This window comes from Ranitomeya imitator, chromosome 2 (genome assembly GCF_032444005.1).
Source record: "Ranitomeya imitator isolate aRanImi1 chromosome 2, aRanImi1.pri, whole genome shotgun sequence".
Classification (NCBI taxonomy): Eukaryota; Metazoa; Chordata; class Amphibia; order Anura; family Dendrobatidae; genus Ranitomeya; species Ranitomeya imitator.
In genome coordinates, this window is record NC_091283.1 from 833,720,202 (window position 1) to 833,727,515 (window position 7,314).

Below are 7,314 nucleotides of genomic sequence, written 5' to 3' on the forward strand. Positions count from 1 at the left end.
CCGCATACGAGAGACCGTCAGGTGCAGCGAGATCATGTGGCACAAAGAGACAGCCATGCTGCAAAATCCGACCTGGCTATGGAGAGACATCATACATAAAGACGAGGAGCGAGAGACATCATACATAGAGATGAGGAGCGAGAGACAGGCTGCAAAAAAAGACATCGGGGGGCATAGTACGAGAATGTGCACAGAAAGAGACAGGCAGCAAAAATAGCCCCAGACCACCAGGGATGCTGACATTACACCTTACTGCCCTACACCATCACACATGGATGTTCTAATTAACCACTTTACGGCCTAAATCGTGACATAGCCCCTTACTGTCCTACACCACTATGGGTGCTGACATAGCCCCTTACTGCCCTAGACCACCAGGGATCCTGACATGGCCCCTTACTGTCCTAGACCACCAGGGATCCGGACATGGCCCCTTACTGTCCTAGACCACCAGGGAAGATGACATAGCCCCTTACTGTCCTAGACCATCAGGGATCCTGACATGGCCCCTTACTGCCCTAGACCACCAGGGATCCTGACATAGCCCCTTACTGTCCTAGACCACCAGGGATCCTGACATGGCCCCTTACTGCCCTAGACCACCAGGGATCCTGACATGGCCCCTTACTGCCCTAGACCACCAGGGATCCTGACATGGCCCCTTACTGCCCTAGACCACCAGGGAAGATGACATAGCCCCTTACTGTCCTAGACCATCAGGGATCCTGACATGGCCCCTTACTGCCCTAGACCACCAGGGATCCTGACATGGCCCCTTACTGCCCTAGACCACCAGGGAAGCTGACATAGCCCCTTACTGCCCTAGACCACCAGGGATCCTGACATGGCCCCTTACTGCCCTAGACCACCAGGGAAGATGACATAGCCCCTTACTGTCCTAGACCATCAGGGATCCTGACATGGCCCCTTACTGCCCTAGACCACCAGGGATCCTGACATGGCCCCTTACTGCCCTAGACCACCAGGGATCCTGACATGGCCCCTTACTGCCCTAGACCACCAGGGATTTTGACATGGCCCCTTACTGCCCTAGACCACCAGGGAAGCTGACATTACACCTGACTGCCCTACACCATCACACATGGATGTTCTAATTATCCACTTTACGGCCTAAATCGTGACATAGCCCCTTACTGCCCTAGACCACCAGGGATCCTGACATAGCCCCTTACTGTCCTAGACCACTATGGGTGCTGACATAGCCCCTTACTGTCCTAGACCACCAGGGATCCTGACATAGTCCCTTACTGCCCTAGACCACCAGGGATGCTGACATAGCCCCTTACTGCCCTAGACCACCAGGGATCCTGACATGGCCGCTTACTGCCCTAGACCACCAGGGATCCTGACATAGTCCCTTACTGCCCTAGACCACCAGGGATGCTGACATTACACCTGACTGCCCTACACCATCACACATGGATGTTCTAATTAACCACTTTACGGCCTAAATCGTGACATAGCCCCTTACTGTCCTAGACCACTATAGGTGCTGACATAGTCCCTTACTGTCCTAGACCACCAGGGAAGCTGACATGGCCCCTTACTGTCCTAGACCACCAGGGATCCTGACATGGCCCCTTACTGTCCTAGACCACCAGGGAAGCTGACATGGCCCCTTACGGCCCTAGACCACCAGGGAAGCTGACATGGCCCCTTACTGCCCTAGACCACCAGGGATCCTGATATAGCCCCTTACTGTCCTAGACCACCAGGGAAGCTGACATGGCCCCTTACTGTACTAGACCACCAGGGAAGTTAACATGGCCCCTTACTGCCCTAGATCACCAGGGATCCTGACATAGCCCCTTACTTCCCTAGACCACCAGCAGTGCTGACATAACCCCTTACTGCGCTAAACCACCAGGGGTGGTGACATAGCCCCTTACTGCCCTAGACCACCAGGGTTGCTGACATAGCCCCTTACTGCCCTAGACCACCAGGGATCCTGACATGGCCCCTTACTGCCCTAGACCACCAGGGATTTTGACATGGCCCCTTACTGCCCTAGACCACCAGGGAAGCTGACATTACACCTGACTGCCCTACACCATCACACATGGATGTTCTAATTAACCACTTTATGGCCTAAATCGTGACATAGCCCCTTACTGTCCTAGTCCACTATGGGTGCTGACATAGCCCCTTACTGCCCTAGACCACCAGGGATCCTGACATAGTCCCTTACTGCCCTAGACCACCAGCAGTGCTGACATAACCCCTTACTGCGCTAGACCACCAGGGTTGCTGGCATAGCCCCTTACTGCCCTAGACCACCAGGGATCCTGACATGGCCCCTTACTGCCTTAGACCACTTAGGGTGCTGAGATTCACCTCTTACTATCCTAGGCCACCAGGGATGCTAATATTCTTCCATAGATCACTAGTGATGCTGACCGTAACCCTTTCCTTCCCTAGACCACTATGGTCATTGATATTAACCTAATGTAGCCCTAGACTATCAGCCATGCTAACATGAATCTCTTCCTACCCTGGACCACCAATGATACCTCTTCGCGTTCCTAGACCACCATTGATACTTATAACCCCTTATGGCTGTAGTCCATCAGATAAATTAACATTGATCATATTGAGTACACTAGACCACCAGGAACATTGATGTTGATCTTATGAATACACTAGACTACCAAGGATGCTGATATCAACCCTTAAAGTGACCCTCTCCCCCGATAGTAAATGTGACTATACAATTCTCATATATAGTCAGTTATTAGACCTACTGGCTCTTGGCTGTGTAGACATATCTCCCCCAATAAAAATGGCACCTTTCTTGTAGAGATTCCATATTCCAGTCATTAGAAATCTAGTGTAGAAGCCATATGCAAATCAGGCTGAGAGTGCACTAGGGGCGTGTCAGTACACTTGGGGAAAAAAAAAGCTGTGACACGCCCCCAGTGCACTTACCGCCTAATTTGAATATGTCTTCTACAGTAGATTTCTCATGACTGGAACACCAGATCTCTGCAAGGAAGGTGTCATTTTTATAGAGGGACAAGCGTCCATGCAGACAGCGCTACGCCCATTAGTAAAGTAGGATACACACCTCTGTCTCACCAGGGGAAAAGGAAGATCTGTGCTGCGGTTTACCCCACAGAGCTTGTTACACTGGATACAACTGCAACAAACCCTCAGCTGTTTGTGAGAGTGTTGGCACCGAATATGATAGCCAAGAACCATACTGCCCAAAACATAATCCTCTCAGTATAAACTGTTATTCCAAGCGTATGCCCATATGGCCTCACATCAGACCAGATGTCCCACAACACGGCAGCCATTTATTCACCGGACAACTACCCCCAGCAAGTGACCTGCAGCCGAACCAAGCAAAAGCCATGCGATCGTCCTCCGCTGATCGCCATCTCTCATCTGGGTCCCAAATTGTATGACAAAGTGACGCAACGATCTGCAATAATGCAACATAACGCAGAGAGTTCTCATTCACCTCGGATGGCAAATATTTCACAGAGCGAGAGAGCAGAGTACTGTGAGAGTGCCAATATAGAGAGCAGAGTACTGTGAGAGTGCCAATATAGAGAGCAGAGTACTGTGAGAGTGCCAATATAGAGAGCAGAGTACTGTGAGAGTGCTAATAGAGAGAGCGGAGTACTGCGAGAGTGCTAATAGAGAGAGCGGAGTACTGCGAGAGTGCTAATAGAGAGAGCGGAGTACTGTGAGAGTGCTAATATAGAGAGCGGAGAACTGTGAGAGTGCTAATAGAGAGAGCGGAGTACTGCGAGAGTGCTAATATAGAGAGCGGAGAACTGTGAGAGTGCTAATAGAGAGAGCGGAGTACTGCGAGAGTGCTAATAGAGAGAGCGGAGTACTGTGAGAGTGCCGATATAGAGAGCGGAGTACTGTGAGAGTGCCAATATAGAGAGCGGAGTACTGTGAGAGTGCCAATATAGAGAGCAGAGTACTGTGAGAGTGCCAATATAGAGAGCAGAGTACTGTGAGAGTGCCAATATAGAGAGCAGAGTACTGTGAGAGTGCCAATATAGAGAGCAGAGTACTGTGAGAGTGCCAATATAGAGAGCAGAGTACTGTGAGAGTGCCAATATAGAGAGCAGAGTACTGTGAGAGTGCCAATATAGAGAGCAGAGTACTGTGAGAGTGCCAATATAGAGAGCAGAGTACTGTGAGAGTGCCAATATAGAGAGCAGAGTACTGTGAGAGTGCCAATATAGAGAGCAGAGTACTGTGAGAGTGCCAATATAGAGAGCAGAGTACTGTGAGAGTGCCAATATAGAGAGCAGAGTACTGTGAGAGTGCCAATATAGAGAGCAGAGTACTGTGAGAGTGCCAATATAGAGAGCGGAGTACTGTGAGAGTGCCAATATAGAGAGCGGAGTACTGTGAGAGTGCCAATATAGAGAGCGGAGTACTGTGAGAGTGCCAATATAGAGAGCGGAGTACTGTGAGAGTGCCAATATAGAGAGCGGAGTACTGTGAGAGTGCCAATATAGAGAGCGGAGTACTGTGAGAGTGCTAATAGAGAGAGCGGAGAACTGTGAGTGTCAATATAGAGAGCGGAGTACTGTGAGAGTGCTGATATAGAGAGCGGAGTACTGTGAGAGTGCTGATATAGAGAGCAGAGTACTGTGAGAGTGCTGATATAGAGAGCAGAGTACTGTGAGAGTGCTGATATACAGAGCGGAGTACTGCGAGAGTGCTGATATAGAGAGCGGAGTACTGTGAGAGTGCTGATATAGAGAGCGGAGTACTGTGAGAGTGCCAATATAGAGAGCGGAGAACTGTGAGAGTGGTAATATAGAGAGCGGAGTACTGTGAGAGTGCTAATATAGAGCGGAGAACTGTGAGAGTGCCAATATAGAGAGCGGAGTACTGTGAGAGTGCTAATATAGAGAGCGGAGTACTGTGAGAGTGCTAATATAGAGAGCGGAGTACTGTGAGAGTGCTAATATAGAGAGCGGAGTACTGTGAGAGTGCTGATAGTGAGAGCGGAGTACTGTGAGAGTGCTAATATAGAGAGCGGAGTACTGTGAGAGTGCTAATATAGAGAACGGAGTACTGGGAGAGTGCTGATATAGAGAGCGGAGTACTGTGAGAGTGCTAATATAGAGAACGGAGTACTGTGAGAGTGCTGATATAGAGAGCGGAGTACTGTGAGAGTGCTAATATAGAGAGCGGAGTACTGTGAGAGTGCTGATATACAGAGCGGAGTACTGTGAGAGTGCTAATATAGAGCGGAGTACTGTGAGTGCTGATATACAGGGCGGAGTACTGTGAGAGTGCTAATATAGAGAACGGAGTACTGTGAGAGTGCTGATATAGAGAGCGGAGTACTGTGAGAGTGCTAATATAGAGAGCGGAGTACTGTGAGAGTGCTGATATACAGAGCGGAGTACTGTGAAAGTGCTAATATAGAGAACGGAGCACTGTGAGAGTGCTAATATAGAGAGCGGAGTACTGTGAGAGTGCTAATATAGAGAGCGGAGTACTGTGAGAGTGCTGATATACAGAGCGGAGTACTGTGAGCTGATATACTGAGCGGAGTACTGTGAGAGTGCTGATATAGAGAGGAGTACTGTGAGAGTGCTAATATAGAGAGCGGAGTACTGTGAGAGTGCTAATATAGAGAGCGGAGTACTGTGAGAGTGCTAATATAGAGAGCGGAGTAGTGTGAGTGCTGATATACAGGGCGGAGTACTGTGAGAGTGCTAATATAGAGAACAGAGTACTGTGAGAGTGCTGATATAGAGAGCGGAGTACTGTGAGTGCTGATATAGAGCGGAGTACTGTGAAAGTGCTAATATAGAGAACAGAGTACTGTGAGAGTGCTGATATAGAGAGCGGAGTACTGTGAGAGTGCTAATATAGAGAGCGGAGTACTGTGAGAGTGCTGATATACAGAGCGGAGTACTGTGAAAGTGCTAATATAGAGAACGGAGCACTGTGAGAGTGCTAATATAGAGAGCGGAGTACTGTGAGAGTGCTAATATAGAGAGCGGAGTACTGTGAGAGTGCTGATAGTGAGAGCGGAGTACTGCGAGAGTGCTAATATAGAGAGCAGAGTACTGTGAGAGTGCTGATACTGAGAGCGGAGTACTGCGAGAGTGCTGATATACAGAGCGGAGTACTGTGAGAGTGCTAATATAGAGAGCGGAGTACTGCGAGAGTGCTAATATAGAGAGCAGAGTACTGTGAGAGTGCTGATAGTGAGAGCGGAGTACTGCGAGAGTGCTGATATACAGAGCGGAGTACTGTGAGAGTGCTAATATAGAGAGCGGAGTACTGTGAGAGTGCTGATAGTGAGAGCGGAGTACTGTGAGAGTGCTAATATAGAGAGCGGAGTACTGTGAGAGTGCTGATAGTGAGAGCGGAGTACTGCGAGAGTGCTGATATACAGAGCGGAGTACTGTGAAAGTGCTAATATAGAGAATGGAGTACTGTGAGAGTGCTAATATAGAGAGCGGAGTACTGTGAGAGTGCTAATATAGAGAGCGGAGTACTGTGAGAGTGCTGATAGTGAGAGCGGAGTACTGTGAGAGTGCTAATATAGAGAGCGGAGTACTGCGAGAGTGCTAATATAGAGAGCAAAGTACTGCGAGAGTGCTAATATAGAGAGCAGAGTACTGTGAGAGTGCTAATAGAGAGCGGAGTACTGTGAGAGCGCTAATAGAGAGAGTGGAGTACTGTGAGAGTGCTAATATAGAGAGCGGAGTATATAGAGAGCGAAGTACTGTGAGAGTGCTAATATAGAGAGCGAAGTACTGTGAGAGTGCTAATATAGAGAGCGGAGTACTGTGAGAGTGCTAATAGAGAGAGCGGAGTACTGTGAGAGCTGATATACTGAGCGGAGTACTGTGAGTGCTGATATAGAGAGAGTACTGTGAGTGCTAATATAGAGAGCAGAGTACTGTGAGAGTGCTAATAGAGAGAGCGGAGTACTGTGAGAGTGCTAATAGAGAGAGGAGTAATGTGAGAGTGCTGATAGAGAGAGCGGAGTACTGTGAGCTGATATACTGAGCGGAGTACTGTGAGAGTGCTGATATAGAGAGGAGTACTGTGAGAGTGCTAATATAGAGAGCGGAGTACTGTGAGAGTGCTAATATAGAGAGCGGAGTACTGTGAGAGTGCTAATATAGAGAGCGGAGTACTGTGAGAGTGCTGATATAGAGAGCGGAGTACTGTGAGAGCTGATATACAGAGCGGAGTATTGTGAGAGTGCCAATATAGAGAGCGAAGTACTGTGAGAGCGCTAATAGAGCGGAGTACTGTGAGAGCTGATATAGAGAGTGGAGTACTGTGAGT